The sequence below is a fragment of the Mustela erminea genome, chromosome 9 (genome assembly GCF_009829155.1).
Source record: "Mustela erminea isolate mMusErm1 chromosome 9, mMusErm1.Pri, whole genome shotgun sequence".
Classification (NCBI taxonomy): Eukaryota; Metazoa; Chordata; class Mammalia; order Carnivora; family Mustelidae; genus Mustela; species Mustela erminea.
Window position 1 is genome coordinate 16,521,801 of NC_045622.1, and position 22,943 is coordinate 16,544,743.

Here is a 22,943-nt window from a genome sequence, read left to right on the forward strand (position 1 = left end):
TCCTCAGCAAGCCTTCTGTTCCCTCATCACCCCCACAACAGGCTTGCCAGAGAGCCATTCAGCATTCCCTCCTTCTCAAGGCCACCACCGCCACAAATCTACCAGCTCCGTTGCTGGAATTTTTACTTGAATTCTAGCATACATACACAGATCATTTGTGCGCAGCCCAGGGAACGTTTTCCAAGGGAGTACACCTGTGTAAGCAGTACCCAGATCCCAAAATAGAACCCAAGCAGCACCCCAGAAGTCCCCCTCCCGCCTCCTCCCCGCTGCTACCCCGCAAAATGGAAAACAGAAGGAATTTCTTTGTTTGCTTATTTATTTATTTATTTATTTATTTTTCTATCCTGTGCGGCTGCTGCTGTAAATCAGAGCATTAACATGTAAAAAGGGAGAAAAGGATTCGATGAGTCCCAGAGCACCTCAGGAGCATTTGCTTAAAAGTAAGGAGATGTCTGGGGAAGCCCGGGCAAGTTGACTGGAGCAGGTAAAGGAGATTCAAGTACAATCGGGCTCCATCTGGCCCCCCCACCCCACCCCAGTGGGATGCTGAGGGGAGCAGAGGGGAGAGGCAGGCCAGGGGCGCCGCACACGTTTAGGCAACCCCGTCAGCAGAGGAGGACAAAGCTAAGCCTCAGGAAGGCATGGAATGTGAACTCCCAGGACAGTCCCTAGAATAAGCTGGAGATGCTTGGCTTGGAGATTTTGAAGAAAGCACCCCCACCCCCAACCTTCTCAGGACTGATAATAACGCGTGTGATGATTTATCTAGTGGGAAAAAGTACAGGCCTATGAAGTCAAGAGACCCAGGTCAACGCCCCATTCTGCCTTACACGCTGTGTGGCTTTGGGGAAGTCGCACAGACTCTCTGAGCCCATTTTCTCATTTGGAAAATCTTAAATGGGGGGGAAATCTTAAAATCTTACAAGGTCGTCGTAAGGATAGGTAAAAATGCATCATAAATTGAAAAGTACTATGGGTTTCTAAGGCGTATTTTTTTTTTTTTTTTTAATAACACGGTGATACGTTCAGGTTTCAAAGAGCTTTCTCCTTTTCTGGCGGCATGGAAGTGAACAAGCTGAGCTCTGGGAGCATGCCTCAGCCAGAGAGTTCTTTGAACCTAGAATTACTAGGGCTCACACAGTTTGTAAGTTTGCGAGGAGAAGTCAAAACAGTCACTGTATGAATGCTGATGGTTGAGTAACACTCGGGAAAATAGAAGCAGGGCCACTGCAAAAATCAGTCAGTGGGAGGATTTTCTGGAAGCCTCTTGTTAGTGCTTTGACTTTCTGGAAAGGACAGGCCCCTATTAAGAGGAAAGAAACTACTTTTAAGTCCATTCTTCCTTCCTAATTGACCTAGGAGTCTGGGAACGGAGAAGGAGGGGCCTAGTTCCTGCCCCACCTACCACCACATACAGATGCTGCCCAGACGTTAATATTTCTTTATTTCTTTGAATTCCTCAGGGATAGCCATCACGGCCCAGCTCTCTGATTTCTGCCACGGTGATGCGGCGGGTGTTTAGATTAGCTTTTTGAAAGCTTACACATGAGCTGGAAAGGCAGGGGCCTTTGTATTTGGTAGACGTGATTCAGAACTCTGCTTTGACTAGCTACTGGCTGTGTGATCCTGTGTGAATAACTTAACCTCTCTGAACCTCAGAGACCTCGTCTGTAAGTGGACACTATTAACACGTGCCTCAAGAGATGGTGTCTGTGCCGCACCTGGCTCATAATACAAATTTAGTAAGGAGGAGATATTATTTATGAAGTCCTATTTGTGCTTCCCCTGTGCTAAAAAGAACAAGAGATACTAATTTTTCTGTGCAGCCTCTAACGGCCTGTAAAAGTGACTCTCACCATGCCATCCGACTGATTTGCCGAGAATGACTCAAACTTAGTAGTTTAGGCGTTATGCCTGACTGAACTGACCGGAGTAGGGTTCATGTGTGTCCGCTCTCATTCTTCATTCCCACCCAGGCATTAAGAAGGCAGATCGACACCTCTGTTTTTAGTTCTCTGAGGAACCGCCGTACTGTTTTGCAGAGGGGCTGCACCCATTACGTTCCCACCAGCAGTGCACGAGGGTTCCAATTTCTCCACAGCCTCCCCAACACTTGTGATTTCTTGTCTTTTTGATTCTAGCCATTCTGACAGGCATGAAGTGGTATCTCATTGTGGTTTTGATTTGCGTTGCCTTGAGGATGAGTGATGCTGAGCACCTTACCACGTGACTGCGGCCTGCCTAAGTGCCATTCGGTCCAGTAATTCCATTTCTGGGTATATTTACCCAAAGAAAACAAAAACGCTAATTCAGAAAGATATATGCACGCTCTATGTTTAAGCAGCATTACGTGCAGTAGCCAAGATATGGAAGCAGCCCAAGTGTCCATCGATAGATGAGTGGATAAAGAAGACGTGGTGTGTGTGTATGAACATGTGTAATGGCCTATTACTTGGCTTAAAAAAGAATGAGATCTTACCATTTGTGACAACATGGGTCATGGATGGACCAGACGGTATTATGCTGAGTGAAATAAGTCAGACAGAGACAAATATTACATGATTCTATTTGCATGTGGAACCTGAAAAACAAAACAAGTGAACAACAACAATGACCAAAAAAAGAGACTCAAACATAGAGAAGGAACTGGTGGGCGCCAGAGAGGGGGGCCACGGGGGGATGGGTGAAATGTATGAAGGGGATTAAGATGTTACAAACTTTCAGTTATGAAAAAAATAAGTTACAGGGATAAAAAGTACAGCATAGGGAATGTAGTCAATAATAGTATAATAACTTTGTATGGTGACAGATGGTGACTATACTTGCCGTGGTGAGCATTTCATAATATATGTTATTGTCGAATCACTATGCCATACATCTAAAACTAATATAATTTTATATATCAATTACATTTCCATGAAAATTAAAAAAAATTTATTTTCATTTGAAAAAGAAGGCCAGATGATTTAGGGCATCTGTAATAAATAAATCCAATTGATTGCTCTGAAGTTTAATCAGTTAATTACCCATTATAAGAGTTGGGAGAAAAATCTCCATCATGAGTCAAACTTCTAAACCTTCAATTCAGTTGACCCTCTAGACGAACCATTTTTCTCTCTGTCAGAGTGGGGCCAGCAGGAGAGTGAGGATGCCCGCCCTGAGCTTTGGGGGTCAGGGGTAACTGACAAGGAAGAGGAAGGGAGCCAAAGTTAGCTGAGTGAACAGATGTTTAGCATCTTTTTTATACATCTATTTTTTTAAAGATTTTATTTATTCACTTAACATACAAAGAGAGATCACAAGTAGGCAGAGAACCCAACGCGAGACCCGATCCCAGGACCCTGGGATCACCACCCAAGACTAAGGCTGAGGCTCAACCCAATGAGCCACCCAGGCACCCTATACATCTATTTTGAAATGGGATTTGGGGTGGTTTGCACTGGTGTCAGAGGTTCAGTGGGCAAAACAGCTTCTTGCCCTGTTTCTGGTTTTGCTGGGTCAGGACTCAGCCCCAGCAGAGTGAGTCTCTGATCAACAGGTGGCAAGGAGCCTCTGAAGGTACCCGGCTAAGGTGGGAGCTCAGGACAGGGGATTGGTGATCTTAGAGACAACTTTAATGGTAAATTAAGAGCCACGATGTGCATTTGGTCAGTGATCCGGACAGGAACCCAGAGGGAAGCAATTCATGGCAGGTGCACCAAGGTGAGGGTCAAGAGTTCAGGCCCAAACAGGGGGTAAAGCAAGACAACCAAGAAAATAATGCTTGAGAGTCCCCAAAGACACAGATGCATGAGCAATCTGAAACCTGTTTCCTGCCTTTATCCAGGTTTTTTTTTTCTTCGTTTTCTGAAAGTTCTTAGTGGGGTGAAGCATATATAACATTCGATTTGCCATTTTAACTATTTATAAGTTTACGGTTCAGTGGCATTAATTGCATTCACAGGGTTATCTGACCAGCATCCCTATTTCTATAATTTTTCATTACCCTAAACAGAAACCCGACATCCATGGAGCAGTAACTTCCCATCCCCCTCCTCCTGGCCCCTGATAACCTCCTATCAGGTTTCTGTCTCTACACATTTGCCTCGCCTTAGGTATTTCATAAACGTGGAGTCAGACCATATTTGTCCTTTGGTATCTGGCTTATTTCACTTAGCGTCCTGTTTTCCAGGTTCATCCATGTGATAACATGCAGCAAAACTTAATTCTTTATTTATTCTTAATTCTTTATTCTTTATCTAAAATATACATAACGTAAAACTGACCATTTTAACCATTTTTAAGCATATCTATCAGTCATAATAAGTAGTAAGTTCTGCAGCCATTACCACCAACCCTTTCCAGAACTCTTTTCAGTTTCCTGAGCTGAAATGTTGCAGCCATTAAACACCCATCCCTTCTTCCCGACGGCTGACGATCATCTGTCGCTATGAATGTACGATCATCTGTCGCTATGAATGTGCCTATTCTGAGTACCTTTCGGTGGAAATACGCAAAATTTGTCCTTTTGTGTATGGCTTATTTCACTTGGCATAAAGTCTTCAAGGTTCATTCATGTGTCAGCATTTCTTTCCTTTTTAAGACTGAGTAACATTCCACTATATGCGTTCCCATTCATTCATCAGGAGACACTTGGGTTCCTTCACCTTTTGGTTATCGTGGATAATTCTGCTATGAATGTGAGTCTACAAATACCTGTTTGAGTCCCTGCTTTCAGTCCTTTGGGGCATATACCTAGGAATGGAGATGCTGGATCCTATGGTAATTCTGTGCTTAATTTCCAAGCTACCACCATACTGTTTTCCAGAGTGGCTGTGCCATTTTACATTCCCACCAGCAATGTGTGAGAGATCTGGGTCCTCCCTATCCTCACCAATACTTGTTTTTATTTTTTAATAATCTCTGTCCTAACGGGTGTGACGCAGTCAGATGTGTTTCTCATTTCTGTTTGGAGTTTGCAGATCAAAAGAGGCAGGACCCCATGGCTGAAGTTGAGAGTCAAGCTGATGCAGAAGCTTTGTAATGAAAGAAAGTAGCCAGCGTGTAACAACCCAGTCAGACCTGGTGAAAACCCCCAGGTCAGGAGCTTCCTAGCTGTGCGGCCCTGAAACTCGGGGAACTCGGTTTCTTCATGTGTAAAATGGAAATAATAATATCCATTTCAAAAATTTTTTGGTAAAATTAAAATTTAGCTATTGAGAAGCAAGATGGGATTGGGAGGGAGACAAACCATAAGAGACTCTTAATCTCACAAAACAAACTGAGGGTTGCTGGGGGGAGGGGGGTTGGGAGAAGGGAGGTAGGGTTATGGACATTGGGGAGGGTATGTGCTATGGTGAGTGCTGTGAAGTGTGTAAACCTGGCGATTCACAGACCTGTTCCCCTGGGGCTAATAATACATTATATGTTAATAAAAAAATAAATTTATTTTAAAAATTAGCTATTGATAACACTTTGGATCTGGTAGGTAATGCCAACTACCATAACAGATAAACCCTCCAATGTCTTGGCTTTACGCAATGGAAGTATATTTCTCATTCAACTCACGTCCCGAAAGGGTGTTCCTGATCAATGGGCAGCCTTTCATTATGTCATGCGGAGGCCTAGGTTTCTTCTGGTTTATAAATAGGTCCTCTTAGAGGCCAGGAATGGGAGAAAACCGTGGAGGGTCAAACCCAGGAGGATATTATGGTCCAGGCCTGGGAGCAGCACATAGTATTTTTCTCCCCTCATGAGTCCATTGCCTAGCCCTTGGTCACAAGCCTGCCCCTCCCTGGAAGGGGGCCGTTGGAAAATACAGTCTACCGTGTACCCAGGCAGAAAAGAAAATAGGCTTGGTGATCAGTTAGCAATACCGCCACGTTATTAAATTATTAATCATTGTCACGCATCTCTCTCATGTGTGCCGGGAAAGCAATTAGCGTGCTAAGCCCTGGCAAGTCTGTTTAGAGGTCAACTGATCCTGTCTGTGGAAGTCTGATTAGCACCTCGATGTAAGGGTATCAGCTCTCTAATACATGGACGGGTCTGCCCCTCTGGTGGGGCAGGCCTGAGATGGTTATAGATTCTCTGAGCGTGTTCCGCGCCTGAGTGTGGAAGGAGTCTCTGTCCTCCATTTGGCCTCGGGCTTTGGTGGGGGAACTGCTGTTCTACAAGACTGATGGGAGTTTGGATAGAGGATACGAGGAATTAAGGGCCTTTGGGCAAAGCCCAGTTGGCCTCTGAGACAGCAGAGATGCCATCCGAAGAGAGGGGGTGAAGGAGGAGACACAGTTGGAGCTAATAAATCTGGAGGGATTAGCCAGCTACTAATGAACCCGGGGAGACTTACAATCACTGCCTAATAGAAAAGATAAAATCACCCTAATCTATTGTCAGAGAGTACAGATGGGCCCGTGCAAAAGGCAGGAGCTACCGCCTTGGTGGGGAGAAGCGTCGAGATTTAAGGTTAAGGGTCAGAAGCAGTGAGATGTCAATGGAAGGCAGGAAGTCATTGGGCCCTGGAGGCAGGAGGTTTGCCTCCTGGGCTGGCAGGTGTTGCCGGTGGCACAGCCAGCTGGGTGCTGGGACAGCTCCTTCACTGTCATGCCCCAGGCAGGGCCCAGGACTTGGTGTTCGGGGAACCACCATTGTGCCAGAGGCCAGGCTGCCATTTGTGGGGTGTGGAGAGAGGCGGCGAGCCCTGCAGAGTTTTTCCCTTGGGGAGTCTAGAGAGAAGGGCCCAGGTGCTAGCTGTGCCATGATGGAAGGCATGGGGAAGGGTTACAGTAGCGGGAGGCCTCATCTTCTAGGGGACAGGCAGTGAGGAAGCTGCGGCTTCTATCTCCAGACAGGGACCCCAACTGCTTCCATCTGTCGCACTGGTCTAGGCAAACCATTGCCCCTTGCTGGGCTTCATTTAATCATCTGTAAAATGGGTTGTGTCGGGTGACCTCTCAGGGTCTTTTCAGCCCTCGACTGAGGTTATCCTACACCCTGTTGGGGCATTTCATTTCACAGCACCCTCGGATTGAGAACGTTTCTTAGAGATGGGGACTGGGGATGGCCATGAAATTGGAGGGCCCGCACGGACCATGGGGGCGGTTTCTGTTCAGCTGATAGGTCCTCGGACCCCTAAAGAGTAGCCGGGTCCCAGTGAGTCTTGCAGAATGTAACCTTTCTCTGCCCTGTCTCTGTCTCGTTTGGACAGAATGAATCTACACAGCCAATTTTTCTCCTCTGGGTTCATTTTATTGTCAAGCAGATCAAGCCTATGTTTATTTTTCTAAAGGTCTATCAGAGAGATTAGCCATAAGTAATTGAAATTGCTAAAATTATTATAGAAAGGGGAGCCAGGGCAGATGGGGAGGAGAGAAACCAGAGGAAGGGAGCATGCTCACCATCTATCCCTTCTGCTCCTTCGTTGGCGAGCCAGACATAGTCATCTCTCGGGTCTTATTTAATGTCACTACCTCAAGCAGTCTCCTCCAACACCACACTAGGCTGGGTCCTCTGTGATACTGTCCTACCACCCTGTGTGCTGTGTTCTATAGCATTCATCTCAAGTGCGAATTCTTTCTTCTGTATCTGACCCCTCCACCAGACTTTGAACTTCATGAAAGTGAGACCAAGTCTGTCTTGTTGATCCCTGAACTCCAGGTGCCTACTGGCACATAGTAGGTGCTCAATAAATACTTACTGAGTCAATGAAGGGAGCAGTTCCTAACAGGGTAACGTTGTTGGACCAGGAGGGCTGGCCAGGTGAGATGGCTTATCTCCTTGCATCCAGAAGGAAGTCAGTACATCCCACGAAGCCCATCCACACTTTCATAGCCCTTAGGGTAACTACTCAGTCTGGTATGATGCCCTTCCTCCATTCTGGGCTGGACAGACTTGAAAGTAAGAGCGTGCAGGATGCTCAAGTGTGCTTTAGTTCAGGACCCAAGAGACAGCATTCCAGGGAGTTCTGATGAGTGGGGTAGTATCAAGACCTGAGCCCCAAGGTGGGCACCAAGAATGAACACTGGGGTAGGAAGAGGCTGAAGAGTATAAAGGTAACCCAGCTGATTGTGCTGTGTGCACTGATTGGGCTGCTTTCTGTCCTGGCCACACCATGTCCAGGCCAGCCTTGGGCAAGTGGCCTCTTCAGGCCACCTGAGCCCTGGAGCCGGAACACGATGGTCTTTGGGACCAAACCTCTCCTTCGTGGTTTCAAGGTCGTTATGAAATTATCTGGTCCTGTCTGCCGTCCCCATATGCCGTTTGGCATATGAGCTTGGGTGGATAGAAAGGATGGAAATATGGTTTAAGGGAGGCAGCCAGGGTCTCAGGTCAGAGAGGACGGGAGTTTGAAGCCCGGCCCCACCATGCGTTAGAGGTCCACGGGGCACGTTATTCACTGGTTGGAATCTCAGTCATTCCTTTCGTGAAATGGGAATAACAATTCTTATAACATCATTTAGTGATGGAGGGTTCCTCATCCTCAGTGGGCCTGCCCACTTCCCTGTGGGGGATTTCCATCTTTAGACCTCAGTTTCCCGACTTCCTGCCTCTAGTTTTCTAAAACCCCAAAGCTAGTATCAGAAACATTTCCAAATTGGCCTCTCACCTGGTTAGAACTACGGTTCCCATGGTGCTCCCGCCCCTCCCATAGCTTGCAGTCTTTTCTGAAAGCACACACCACACGTGTTCACACACGTGCATAGACATGTACTCACATTGCTACACATACATACAGGCGCGCGCGCGCACACACACACACACACACACAGCTAGGCCCACGGCTACAATGCATCCTCAGACAACTTTCTAGTGCCAGAACAATTGATTCTAAAGTGTGGTTCACTGTAAAATTATTAAGTCTATCTACATTCTTCACCTTTATTGAGCCTTTTAGGAGAACCACTCTGTATAATACCGTACACTTTGGTGAATAAATACGTTTTTAGTGTAATGAAGAAAAGAGTAATGGAGTGAGTGAAAGCTCCGTCTGGGCCTCCAACACCTTCCCCTCCCCCACACCAGATGCAAACCCTATGAGGTAGCAGGTCTGGCAGGAACAGATCTCTCCGGGTCCCCTACACAGGTACACCAGCATCTAAAGGACAAACTCTCCATCCAAATTTGTGCTCTTTGGCTGCCAGCCCTCCTGGGTCTGTTCTCCGAGCTAGCTCATTGGTAGGGAGGGGGTGTATTCAGAAGGAGAAATGGCAGGGAGAATTAGAAGGAGATTCAGGAAGTATTAACTAAAGAATTATTCTTTACGTTTGCACTTGGGAAAACTGTGTCTGGCTGCTAGAAGCCCCTTGGCCCAAGTTATAGGATTATAAAGTGCTTAGCCAGCCATGATTTAGTGACTTACCTCCGCAAAATGCTTAAGCCAACCATACATATGCAGCAAAGATTTATGAAGTGCCTACTGTGTGCTGGGGGAATGCCAGCAGCAGCGTGATGGGGCTGGGAGAGCTCTGGCTGTCAATGCGAGGTGTGGAAGGCCAGAGAAGGGAGCATTTAGGGCCTCCGTGGGAGCATGAGAAAGGTTCACAGACAGGGTCTCCTTTAATCATTTACTGAAGGATGATTAGAGATGAGAATGGGGGAGGGACATGGGGGCAGAGGTATAGGGTGGGTCAGAGCTAGAGCACAGGAGCGGGGCTGGGGCTGGAGCAGGTGGGGGTGCGGGGGTGGAGAGGGATGGAGCCGGAGCCAGCAAAGCAAGGTGCAGGTCACAGGACCCCAGCAGAGCTGCTGGGCTTCTTAGCCTCCCATTTGCAGGCCCAGGGTCTTGTCTCGGCTGTCCCGCTGATTGACCATGCGTGTAACTCTGAACAAGTCCTCTCTCCCCTGGCAATGACCTAGAGGGTCTCCAAAGACCTCTCAACCCTGATGTGTTACTGCCTCTGTGGACTGGACGAATATTTGATGACTGGCCAAGGGACTTCTCCAGGCCAGCATTTTCCACGTAGAGGAGGGGACTTTCCTCTCCGTGGCTTTTCCATGTCCTCCAGTGCCCCCTAGAGTCCAGGTCCCCGAGGTGGGGCAGCACACCTGACTTGTGAGCCAGGTGGGTCTTTCACTTCCCCTTGTCCAGCAAGAGCCGTCCTCTCTCCCGGGCCCAGCCCACGTCACCTGCTGGATAACGGGCCTCCCCGATCTCAAAATCCCGTTTGTGCTAATGTTAATGGATGATGATAGCATTGAGTTGGAGGAACCCTTGAGAGGATCTAACTCAATCTCATCGCTTTCCAGTTGTGGAGAATGGCTGCGGAGAGTGCATGACTTGCCTGAGCTCTCAGAGCGAGCCATGAGTGAAGGGGGGGCGGCCCCCTAGTTCACCGGATGGGCACTAACGGAGTGTGCATGGTGTCAGCGACGCAGTGATGCATAAAGCCCCAACTTCCAGGGGGTCAGCCTAGAGGGGGAGATAAACCCAAGTAAATTATTGTTGGTCAGCAAATGGAAGGAAGGGATGATGAGGGCATTCACAGGGCATTATGGGGCCACCAAAGAAGAGCCCCCTGGCCTAGCCGGACAGGCTCAGGGAAAGCTTCCTGGGGAAGGCTACATACACCCAAAGGGCTTTAAAGAATCTACGGGGCTTAGCCTGGTGGAGATGGGGGATGGGCAGGACAAGCTAATTGAGAGATATGCACGGTTTCATATCTTAGACAACATTTGCTTTTTAGCCGAGGCCTTAACCAAGGAAGTGGACAATACGGAAACCTGTGAAGTTGGTGAGGAAAGTTATTTTGAGGTAGGAAGAACCTTTCAGAGCCTTCACGACTTCAAGCATAGGCAGCCAACTTTCCTAACCGTGGAAGACAGGGCAAGAGGGAAGGTCAAGCCCCAAGTAGACCTGAGTGAGCACCATGAGGCCCAGACGCCTGATACACTTCGGGCTCCCTTGGGCAGCTGTCAACAGTTGTCCCCCTGCGAGGTGATGGTGCCACTGAGAGAGAGAGAGAAGTGAAGCCAGGGCTGCCTGGGGAAAAGTGGGGAGATTTGGCCAGTTTTACCAGCAGGGTGGCCCTGATGTCCTCAGGAAGCAGCTGCTGTAAGCATCTGATGGACACACTTTTCTGCCGATCCAGAGTCTGGCACATTCCTAACGGTGAAGCAGGCTCAGCCTGGCCTGGCTGAGTAGCCCCTTCTCTGCTCTCCCCAGTTGGCAGGGTCTCCCAAGCCTGAGCCCTAGGGAAGGAACAACCCCTTCCTGGAGAAGGAGAGCTGCTGGCAGCTGTGGTGGCCGTCAAGGGAGTGGGTGACAGTGGGCACAGGTCCAGACCCAACTCAAGATGCCAGGCTACCCTGGACTGGTGGGGCTCATTTCCCATCCTCGGTCCCCCTGTGTTATGGCCACACTTCCCATGGCCGTTCCTTCCACAGAGCTTCTGGAAGTTCTCTCTCCGTCCTCTGGATAGTACCCAGTACAAGGCTCTAGACCAAGAGGCATTTGAATCAAGCCACTGCCTGTCTGGGCTGACAGATGTGTGATTACTCACCAAGTCATCCTGGGCAAGGACCCCCCTCCTTGGCAAGCCAGGTGACCAAAAAAGAATCATCCCAAGCGGCCCCTGGAGGCTTCTCCAAGAACCACCGGCTTGGAGATATTCCGCACGTGTTCCTTTATCCGCTCTTTACCCAGAGCGAGGATTATTCTCCGCTGGGGCTGATGAGTCCGTAGATCTAGGGTGGAGCGGTGGGGGAAGTGAGGCATTATTGTCAGTTATCCTGGAAGAACCAGGCGCCAGTGGCAGGGAGGCAGGATCGTTGAAAATGGAAATGACCCAATTAGGCCTTTATCCCAGAACTTGGGCTGGGAGGAGGAACTCGGCACCTGGGCTTCGCAGTGGGCTCTGGTTTCCAAAGCTGAGGCAGGAGCTTCCAAGTACACTTGAATCCTTCCCGCGCGGGGCAGGGGATATGAGAACAGAGTGAGTACTGCCAGGAAAATCAATGGAAACCGAAGAAGCGTTCAACAGGGGGTTTAGAGACCCTCGCGGAGTTTAAAAAACTGCTTCGCTTCGGAGGAGGCAATTATCAGACAACCCCTTTGCTGATGTTTGACAAACAGCATGACCGTGAATGTGGCTCCCACGGGGCTCTCAGAACTAAGGTTGAGATATTCGTGTATCATCCATGTAATAGAAATTGAAACTCACTTGTTCCCTGAATCTGCCCCGACACACACACCCTCACACGGCACACACAGTCTCTCATCCACACCCGTGTATGTCACTGACTGGGTGCACCAGACCGCGTATACGAAATAAATCAATTGAAATAAGAACTAGACTCTGGGGACTACTCTGATTCAGTATCTCCGGAAACATAACAGAAACGTCCCCCTCCGGCTGCCCAGGACTTCCGTGTAATAGAGCTCCGGAGGAAGGGAAGACCTGCCTTGCCATTGGTCACAAATTTGTTAAAGATTCAGAAGTTCCAGTAATTCAGTGAGAGAAGCCTTGACCTCCCCTTCTGTCCAGTGATCCAGCCATCCCCATCATCTCTGAGCATAAAAATCGACCCATTTCCACAGCTGGGATTGTCGCAGCAGTCACCGACGTGTCAGACGCCATTCGAAACTATTCCATTCAGGATCTCGAGGCCCCAAAACATCACGACCGGAGAGGTGGTCCATTCCACAAAGCAGGAAAGCAAGGCCCAGAGAAGCTTGAGAGCCTTGACTAAGGTCATTCAGCCAACACATGCTGAACTTGTGCAGCTGAGAATCTGCCCTTGACCTCCCAGCCCACATCTTGTCCTTATCGAATGGATATTTGTGGCTTTTTCTGTGCTGTATTAACTTTCTGCTGCTGTACGACAAGTGACCACAGAGTTAGCAACTTAAAATAATGCCAGTTATTAGCTCACAGTTCCGTAAGTCAGATGTCCCGCATGGCATGGCTGGGCTCTCTGCTCTGGCTGAAATCTGCCGTCTATCTTCTCATCCGGAGTTCAGGGGCCTTTTCTAGGCTCCTTCGTGTTGGCAGGATTCGTGTCCTTGCGATTCTAGGACTGCAATCTCTGTTTTCTTCCCGGCTCTTAGCTGGGAACTGTTCACAGCATTCAGGGCCACTCTCCGGTCCTTGGCTGGGACCATCTCCATTACCTCCCCAGCTCCTCTCACCCATGGAGAACCTCCCTCTGCACCAGGCCTTCTCATACTTTGAATCTCTGCGGTTTTCTTCTTCTGCAGCCAGCCGGAGAAAACTGTTTTTTTGAAAGAGCTCATGTCCTTAGGTTAGAGGCACCTGGATAATCGGGACCTCATGATCTAATCATAGAAGTAGATCCTGCTATAGTCCCAGTCCCAGTAATTGTGTGTGTGTGTGTGTGTGTGTGTGTGTGTGTCGAGGTGGGGTGGGTTTTGGGAGCTCACCTTAAAATCCTGCCTACCTATGCCAAACTTGTAAGTCCATTCATTTCTTCCGCCATCCGCTCCCCCATCATCTGCAGAAAGGATGGACAAGGAGGGATCTAGCCAGGGAACCAGGAAGAAGAGACCAGAGAGTCTTGGGGCAGGAAGTGGCACATCTCCTGGGAGCTGATACAGCCGGATTCTCTCTGCTGGCCCACTGCAGGGCTCCAGGCAGAGAGCACCCCCAGCCCCTGAGAAAAGCCTGAGAGCCAGAGTCCAGAGGGGAAACTGAGGCCACTTGGCACTGCGGCAGCTATCACGGAGACGCCTGGCACGGAGGAACTTGGGCCCTGCAGAGAAGAGCGTTTGGGATTTAATGAATGTTTGGAAAGCATAGGGAGTCTGAGAATAAAAGACATTATGGCAAATCGTATTATTATTATTATTACATTATAAGTGCTATTGTATTACAAGCACCATTAGGAGTAGCAAGTGCTGTTATTATGAAGCAATCCAGCTTCTCTGTCCCCAGCGTCAGACTCTACTCAGTGTCAAAGGCATCAACAGCTCTATTAATCCCCATCCGAGGCTTCTCCCCAGCCCCGTCTTTGTGGTCCCGACACCTCCTGTTCACAGCCCAGCGGTAAGCAGGACCCCTGCCCATCCGGCCGAGGTGTCCAGCAACAACCCACACAGTGGATACCTCTCCTGTCAGTGGCAAAGCTGGGTTGATACCTTGCCTGAGCATGAAGATCCTCCTGAAACCATGCCTGATGCTCTCTCCCTCGTGCTGACAGCCCTCTCATAGCTCCCTGTGATCCTCAGGGTAAAGTCCAGAGCAGCCTCATAGGCACTCCCCTCCAGGCTTTACCCTGCCCCAGTCCCCACCACCCACGGCTCACCCCAGCCAGACTGTGAGACTCGCAGTTCCCTGAATGTGCCACACACCCTCGCTCCTGGGGCCCTGCGCCGGCTGTCGTCTCTGTCTGGGAAGCTCCTCCTCCCACCTCGCCATCTGGCTGCCTCTTGCTCATCCTCCAGGCCTCGTCTTGCAACCAGCTCTCCGCTTAGGAGGATCAACGGAATTTCTGAGGAAAGGGACCACCTTTCCCGGCAACTCAAGTGCTCATCCTGACCCACCGTCTGGGACTCGCCACCCGCTTGCTGCTAAGTATACGTGTCCGGAAGAGAGGGATGAGGTCGGTCGTGTGTCTCGTGCCTGATACAATGTGTCAGGTGATGCTCAAGTTTTTCTGGAATGAATGAGGTGAAAAGGGCCAAGATCTGAAACTCTCCTGTTAGGTCCATTGCCCTTCCCTGTGGGAAGATGTATCTGTGAGCCCAGTGGCCCAAGTCCCAGTCCTGCCTGAGTCACCTATGTCCTGTCTGATCTGGAGTGTCCCTTGTGGGAGCCCATCGCTTGGTCCTGGGGCAGAGCTGCCGACGGGCAGAGTCAGGAGGCCGGAGCTGCTGTTTGGGAGCACTGCTCATCTTCCTCAAAACCTCCTTAGAGCCCTGGGGAGAGGGGGATGGGGGTGCCTGGAGTCTCTACAGGCCTGAGGTTCCACACCTGATGTGTGACCAGGAGGTCCGATCAACAGATCCGGAGTGCGGGGGGGACTCAACTCCTGATAAGGGAGGCAGGCCGGCAGGGAAGCAGTCGCCCTCCCAGCCCATGGGGAGAGCACGTGTCCACAGCTTCTCATGTGAGGTCGACCCACGGAGGCTTCAGCTTCCCAGTTGTTTTATTTTATTTTATTTACTTGACAGAGAGAGAGAGATCACAAGAAGGCAGAGAGGCAGGTAGAGAGAAAGGAGGAAGCAGGCTTCCCTCTGAGCAGAGAGGCCGATGCAGGGCTCCATCCCAGGACCCTGAGATCATGACCTGAGCGGAAGGCAGAGGCTTTAACCTACTGAGCCACCCAGGCGCCCCACCTTCCCAGTTAATAACCATTATTGAGCCTCAGAGGCACAGACCAGTCTTCGATAGACAAAATGAAGACGATCTCAGCTGCTGGGGTACAAGTGGGAGGGTTCTCCCCCGACCCCCCACTGGCCTCTGCCTTCTTCTTCGTGGGAGCAAATGATCCAAAGGCTTTGGAAAGGTGGTCCCACCCTGATGGGTGTTTACAGGTGGACATTAATTCATTTAATGAATGTGTATTGTGCATTTGCTAAGCCCAGGCATCGAGTAAGGTACAGGGAAACAGATCAATGAACAAGACAGAATATGGTCTGCGTTTGAAGTCCTGTCTGGAGATTCACATTGGGAAAGAAAAGCAGAGAAGGGACAGAGTCCCTGGGAGGAAGGGGTATGCGTGTTTAGGTCATGGGGATAAATGAATAGGAAGCATGTGGGGAGAAGAATCCAGGAGATTTGGGGGCTGAGAGGTTTAGGACCAAATCTCCCATTAAATGGAATTCACTGACAGATACGAATTAGTCTCCCAGCTGCTGCTTTCTTCAAAGACCTATTCCACAAAGAGCAGTTGCCCGGCCTGCAGAGACCAGAGGCTTTGATGCAGATTTCATAGACAGACAGGAACCCAGGGTGGGGGGGTGCCAGGGTGTGTGTGTGAAAGGGTACCCAGCAGACTCGACTCCTGGTGGCTCCAGGGCTTTCCTGAGAAAGGCTGAGAGTACTTGTGAGACACAGGTCTGGGGCCTGACTTCTGTCCCATGACTTCTGCCATGCCTTAGGTTCCCTGGGAAAGATGAATGGCTATAGCCCTAAAGGAGAGCCTTGTGAAGTCAGTGACGTCTGGGCTGTCCATGGGGTAAGATGGGGGACAGCCTGACAGATGCTTCCTGCTTAAATTTAATTAGTAAATAGTGTTGACTTTTTTTTAAAAAAGATTTTATTTATTTATTTTAAAGAGAGAAATGGGGGGGGGGCAGAGGAAAAGGAAGAGAGAGAATCCCAAGTAGAACCCCTACTCAGTGAGGAGCCTCCTGCAGGACTTGATCCCATGACCCTGAGATCGTGTGACCTGAGCCGAAATCAAGAGTCGGATGCTCATCCGATTAAGTGTTGACTTCTTTCTCTATGTTGTGCACCAGTGTAAATACTGGTAATATGAGTGTGTGTCCGGAGCACCCAGTCCTGGGGAAGTAGCTTTGAACAAACTCACGTGATAAAAGGCTCTGAGTGATGATAGGGATAGCCGTGAAGTATAGTGGTGGCCCAGTGGAGGCCATGGCCAGTTCTGCCTGCTTTGGGTGATAGAAGAGGTCAAAGTGAAGAATGGCAGAGAGGTAGACAGGAATCATAGCATGAAAAGACATGTGTCGGAGCGCCTGGGTGGCTCAGTGGATTAAGCCACTGCCTTCGGCTCAGGTCATGATCTCAGGTCCTGGGATTGAGCCCTGCATCTGCCTCAGCATCCCTGCTGAGCAGAGAGCCTGCTTCCCCCTCTCTCTCTGCCTGACTCTCTGCCTACTTGTGATCTCTCTCTCTCTCTGTCAAATAAATAAATAAAATCTTAAAAAAAAAAATAAGACATGTGTCAAATTAAGGAGTTTGTTTTTGTCCTGTTTGCTGTAAAAAGCACTGGGAAATGGAGAGCGACTCATGATCAAATGCATAGTTTAGAACGATCCCTCCAGCAATAGCACCAACAAGGAGCTTGGAGAAATGCCAGACTGGAAGAAGGGAAACCAGTTAGTTGTTAGTCCAAGACAAAGCTGGTGAAGATCTGAATTGAGGCAGAGGGGAAGGGGATGGAGGGAAGGGGAAAGACTCAAGAGATCATTGACGATGTAAAATATTCTCCAATGACCATGAATGTACCCACCCAGGAAAGAATGAGATGGGGAACGTGATAGAATGGGAGAAACAGAAGGAGTTATTGATTCTGGACCAAATGATGGGTGGATAAGGGTCACATTCACAGATAAGCAACCAAGGGAGGAGGTCAGATTGGGGGTGGGAGATAAGGAGTTCAAGTTTGGGAGTGACATCATCTTATGGATATCTTCCATCAATCCAGCTTCATAATAATGGCTTAAGAAATTGGAATCCTCTGGTGTTCTCAGTACTCCTGGGGTGAGAATATTAGAAGTTGTCAGTCATTAAGAACCTCAGTGAAGGGCACATGCATTTGAGTTCATACGGTGTCTCCTGGTGACCTAGTTCTGAGTACACACTTGGGAGACATGGGATAATCAGCACTGATCTTATATGCCAGTACCCGGATCTTAATCCCACCTGTCTTCTGGGCAAGATGGTTAACATCCAGGCGCCTTAGTTCCTTTTTCCCCCAAATGGGGATATGAATGTCCTGTCCGGTCTGAGTGTGCTCGTGAGGACCAGAAGTGATACGTGGAAGTGTTTCGTAAGCTATGTGGAACCATGTCCACAGCAGTAGTAAATGTTATTAACTCAGTAAGAAATTGATGTTTAATGAATGGCTTGTGATTTGCTTGGTGCAAGCTGCTGGTCACCTCTCTCAGACAGCAAGAGGCCAGGGCTGGGCACGGAGGTGAAGGGACCAAGGGCAGATTCCTCGTTGAAAGCAGCCAAAAAGCAAGAGTATGTTTGAAATGTCATTGTTAAGAATAGAAACCAGTTCTGGAGGGAAAGGGTCTATAAAGACAATCACAGCCTGATTGGGTCCCGGTGGCCCAATTGCGGGACATTTCAGAGGTCATCAGGCATCAGGATGGCACCGTTTAGGGGTTGCCCGTGGCCTGGCGGGAAGGGAGCTCTTAGATTCTTGGGCTGCTGAGGGTTTTACGCAGGACTGGAGAGGCTCATCTTCGTGGTGTGTCTGGTGGCCTCCGCGGTCTCCTCATTGCCTGTTAACAATGCCTCAAAGGGCACGCAAGATGCCTGCCTCGAGCGATTGTCATTGTTCCTTCTACTAATACTAGTAACTCAAGGAATTCATATCATCCTTTGAATCAATGGAGGGCTTTTCCTGTGTGTTATCTCTTTTAAGCCTCACATCAATACCGCGGAGTGTCATTTCCTCCACTTCGTACCGAGAAAACTTGTCTAATTAAAAGAGATAAAAAATGAAGCGATTAAAAAATGTAAAAACCAAGATTGGTTTTGCAACATGGGTTTATATTGAGGAAAATCCAGGACCAGATACCCAGAGAGACAGTATATGCCTTCGAATGTTCTAGCTCTGCATTGATACCTGTTCTGTCCGGAACAATTATTCTCCTAATCATTTCATTAAACCAGCGAGCCAGCTTTTGGTGTCACCGACTTTCTCTAGGCACTAAGGACACAGCAATGAGTGAGACCACCCAGTAAGTGAGATGGCAGGGAGGCATCCGTGCCTCAAATGATGGTGACCTTAGAGGGGTTTTAAGGATGACTGAGGCTCCTGAAGGACTCATGCCAGATGGTCAAGGTTATGAAGCAGCATCATCACCTTCTTCCCTTTGCACCTTAGCCACACGCACCTTCAGTTCCGCCACCTTTATTTCCAGGCCCCCCTCCCCACCTGCATCCACCCGGTGTTTGCTCCTATCCCTTCTCTGGGCTCTTCACGCTGAATGGGGTGGAGCAAACCTCCCTCTCCCGGGTCCTCAAGATCATCGCTCAGTGGCTCAGTCTGGGGCCCCGCCCCAAGCCCCAGACCCCTATGTAATTAAAATCCTTCTCATGGAGAGATTTTGTGGATGTTTGGTATGTTCAGGCTACAGGTGTTCATTTTGTAGCCGTGAATCTTCTCATCGGTCTTTAAGTTGAGCTCTACGTCCTGAAATCAATTGTAACTCAATTTTCCAGCTGTTTTTATAGCATCTCATAGTGAACTCGGAGGGCCTCTGGTGGTTGGTGCTTCCACATGGAGGCGAGTGGGGGGGATGAAAACCTGGAGCGCTGGCTTTGACGTCAGCTGGGCCTGGCTTTGAATCCAGTCCCCTTTGTTCACAGCCGTGTGCCCTAGGGAGAGCCGCTTCACTGTTCTGGGTCTTGAGGCTGCTGAAGGCAGCCTCACAACGGCAATGATCGCTCCTGTGTCATCGGGCTGCTGTCGGGAGGAATGGAAACCCGGCTCAGAAAGTGCTCGGCTTTGCCAGGCCCACAACTGGTGGTCACTGCGTTGTAGCAATTATTATTATTCTAAGTATTGCTTTGTTATAATTATTTATGGTTGGAAGATCTGGAACTTCAAGCCTTCTGTCTTGACACAAATAGCCACACCGTGCAATTAACACCTTATGGTGACTTGTTTAGCAAAACTTTTCTCATTTGACGAGTAGCTAAAAAAAGCTTCTTAGAGAGTGAGAGAGAGGAGAAGCCCCCAGGCCAAATATTTCCCTTTGTCAGGATCCAGCCAGTGGCATAGGATCGGGGAGAAAGAAAGAGAAAGGGGGCATCGTGGAGGGTGGACTGTGTTTGGGGAGAACAGGAATCAGATGTCGTGAATGCCTAACGGTGCACGAGCCACTTTCCGTGGATTACCCCGGCAAGGCAGATGTACTTTTCCTGCATTTTACAGGTGAATAGGCTGAAATTCAGAGAGGTTACTGACCTGCCCAGCATCTCCCAACCAGTTTGTGGCCAAGTCAGGATTGGAACCCAGGATCATCTTAGTTCTTTTTACTACATCCTGATGTGTCCTGATGAGACTGCCACATTGCACAACTCCAGGGGCCACCACTCTCACTGTTGTGGATGTCAACGGCACCTGGGAGTTGGGCAGTGACGTAGCCCTAGCTCCTGAGATCAGAGGTGTGGTCTCAGATAACGGGCTGTTGCAAAGGAGAAATGATGAAGGCCGGACCTGGTGGGGTTGGAAAGGAGGGACAGACTCAAGAGATTCAGGGAACATTTGAGAGACAGATTTGACAAAATTGCCCACTGACTGGAAATGGAGTTAAAAGATGAGGAGGATTTGCAGTTTCCAGCTTATGTCGCTGGGGGAATAGCAATGCGCTTCCTGGGTTAGGAATACAAGGGAGAAGGGGCTGCCGGGCTGCCGGGGAGACAGAACATTAGAGATTGTCACCTCTGCTCACTTCCCATTTTGCCCAGACCCAGGCCCAGGCAATGTAGGGGTAGGGGATGGGTTGTATCCAGGAGCCCATGTTTTACCTTCTTGCTTTTCTTCCTAAAGTCGAGCACAGAAACTGAATCTGGATCATTCAAAGTTCTTGTGCTTTTAGCTCTAGTCGACTGACCTTGTCCCCTGACCCACAGCCTGCCCTTGCCCTTGGCTCTGTGGCTGGAGAGCCAGGAAGTCCCTGCAGGTGGCTGGTGAGTGGATGCCTGTTGGTGGACCAGGACACTGGAAATGTCTCCCCTGCTGGAGAAAGTGAGGGGCACTCCCTAGGTTGTACCATTCCCGATGACCTCTCCGTGTCGCTCTCAAACCCTTAGCCACGAGGCTTTCCTTCCAGGCCTGTTCAAAATGGCCCTCATTCAAGGGTTACCATCCCCTGTATCCGTTTGTAGCTGCGACATGAACTTTGACGGCAGTTATGTAGTTCCCTGCAAATCTTTGCACACTCAAAAATTCACACACACACGCACACACACACTCTCTCTCATACATGTGTGCATGCATACACATTTAAAAATGTTCTAATGTGAAAGCCAAAAGATAAGAAAACAAGCTGTCCGGAGTTTGTTTTTCAAGATACAACAATGCAACCTCCAGAGGATAATCAGGGCGTGGTGCAAATTTTACTCCTGTTTGTATGTCTTCTGTGGGATGAAGACAGCAGACTAGGAGACTAGGTAAGAGTTAGGCGCCCTGAGGACCCTGGGGTCCTCGGTCAGTGAGAAACGTCTTCAATCAACAGCCCTGAGCCAGCATTTAGGAGACGGCTTGCGGGCGTCAGGCACTCTGCTGGGGGCAGCGTGGGGTTCAATGACAAGCCTGACATTGTTGTTCTCTGTAAACATACAGGCCTTTGGAGGGAGAGAGGCCACGAGAAGGTAATGGTAGTGCAGGGGATGTCACAAATTCATGCAGATTTGGGGTCACTGTAGATCCGCGCTTGGTCTGTTCTGCTGCTCAGCTTTACCAGGTGGCCCCTGGCTCTGTTCTTCACCCTGGTTCCCCTCATGTCACAGCAATGGACTCCAGTCCCATTGGGAGCGGGGACCCTCAGGATTTCCCTTCCTGAACCATTTATAAGAAGAGAATGAAGCCCCCCCACCCCGCCCTCCAGTAAGAACCTGTTTAACCCCAGGACTTCCAGCCCTTTCTCTCATTTCAAGTACGATTGCAGCCAGTGGACTGTGTGGTCGGTGGGGAGGGGGCACAGGGAACCAAGTGAGCCAGGTGTGCTTTCCTACAGCTTGTGGTGGGCAGCAGGAACCAGATGGCTCTTAATCCTGAAATTGTTAATTTTATGAAATATCCCTCTCAGCACAATGTTTCCGCCACTTGATTTGGGGGTGTATAATCCATATTTTCTTGAATGTGTTTGGAGTAGCATTTCCCAGGGCTCCTGGGTGGCTCAGTTGGTTAAGTGGCTGACGCTTGATTTCCGCTCAGGTCATGATGTCAGCGTCGTGAACCCCAGCCCCACGCCGGGCTCTCTCTCCCTCTCTTTCTTTCACTCTTCCCACTTGCACGCACACAGTTCTCCCGTACCTCTCCCTCAGAAAAGAGTAGCATTTCCCAAAGTACATTTTGTAGAACACTACTGTGAGACCCTCATGGGTTTGGGGAGAAAGAAGTGTTCCATGGTAATACATTTGGAGGGTTCTGGGTTGAACAAAATTTAAACAAGCTACTTTCCTGCAGGATTTCTTTAAGTTTTTCATACTGCTAGTGTGCGTGATGAATCTTGAAAAGACAGATATAAATAATATGCAGTGTCTTCTCACCTTAAATGGGAACCTTGTTTCTGTGAAATTTCTCTTAACATCCTGGAAAAGCTAGTGTCCCCAGGAATACATTTGGGCAAACACTGGCTTAGAAGGTGTTCAGTGGTGTTCACCCTGGCAGTGGTCAGGGGTTTCCCATTATTCATTTAGAGTTCAGCCTTCAGCAGCAGCAGAAGAGTCCAAGTTTAGACATAAAGAGGCACTTCCTACCTGAGAGGGCCCTCAGGGAGTAGAGTCTAGAGTGTCCCAGGAAATTATGATAAGAGAACACACCATCCCCTTTTTTGTCCTTTTGTAAGCTCTCCCATGAGTCATTATAAATAGAATGAATTATGAAGGAAGCTCCTGGATCTTTTTATCTTAAGGGGGCCTTTGAAAAAAAGATATAATTGAGGGATAAGAAGGTAGGAATTAAAAGCAAGAAGACAGACGGGCTGACTTCTAAAAGGGTCGTCTCTAAGTGCCTGTAATTAACTCATTCAGTCTTCCTCTGCCCAGAGCACAGAATTGAAGGAAACACCTTCCTAACTCATGTTTCCTAAATAAGTGGAACTACCGTTGAGGGCCGGAAGGTGCCCGAGAGCTCAGGGTTGTGTATCGGTCACTGTCCTACGTTGAACACTTCCATGTGCAAAATACAGTGTAAAGCCTTTTGCGTGCATTTCCCATGTTTCTTGAAATAGCCTGTTGGGTAGCTCTCAGGATGGTTCCCATTTTAAAATGAGGATCTGAGGCCCAGAGAGGTCCTTCCCTAAGGGCATCTAGTATGGTGCGGAACCTAGATCTGAACGCCAAAGCCCT

General features: G+C 49.0%; 1 protein-coding gene across 2 annotated transcripts in view; it reads left to right on the forward strand.

Annotated features, from left to right (window-relative positions):
• Positions 1-22,943, forward strand: part of GRIK4 (glutamate ionotropic receptor kainate type subunit 4) — a 415,182-nt gene that overhangs the window by 274,553 nt on the left and 117,686 nt on the right. The gene's annotated exons all lie outside the window — the stretch shown is intronic.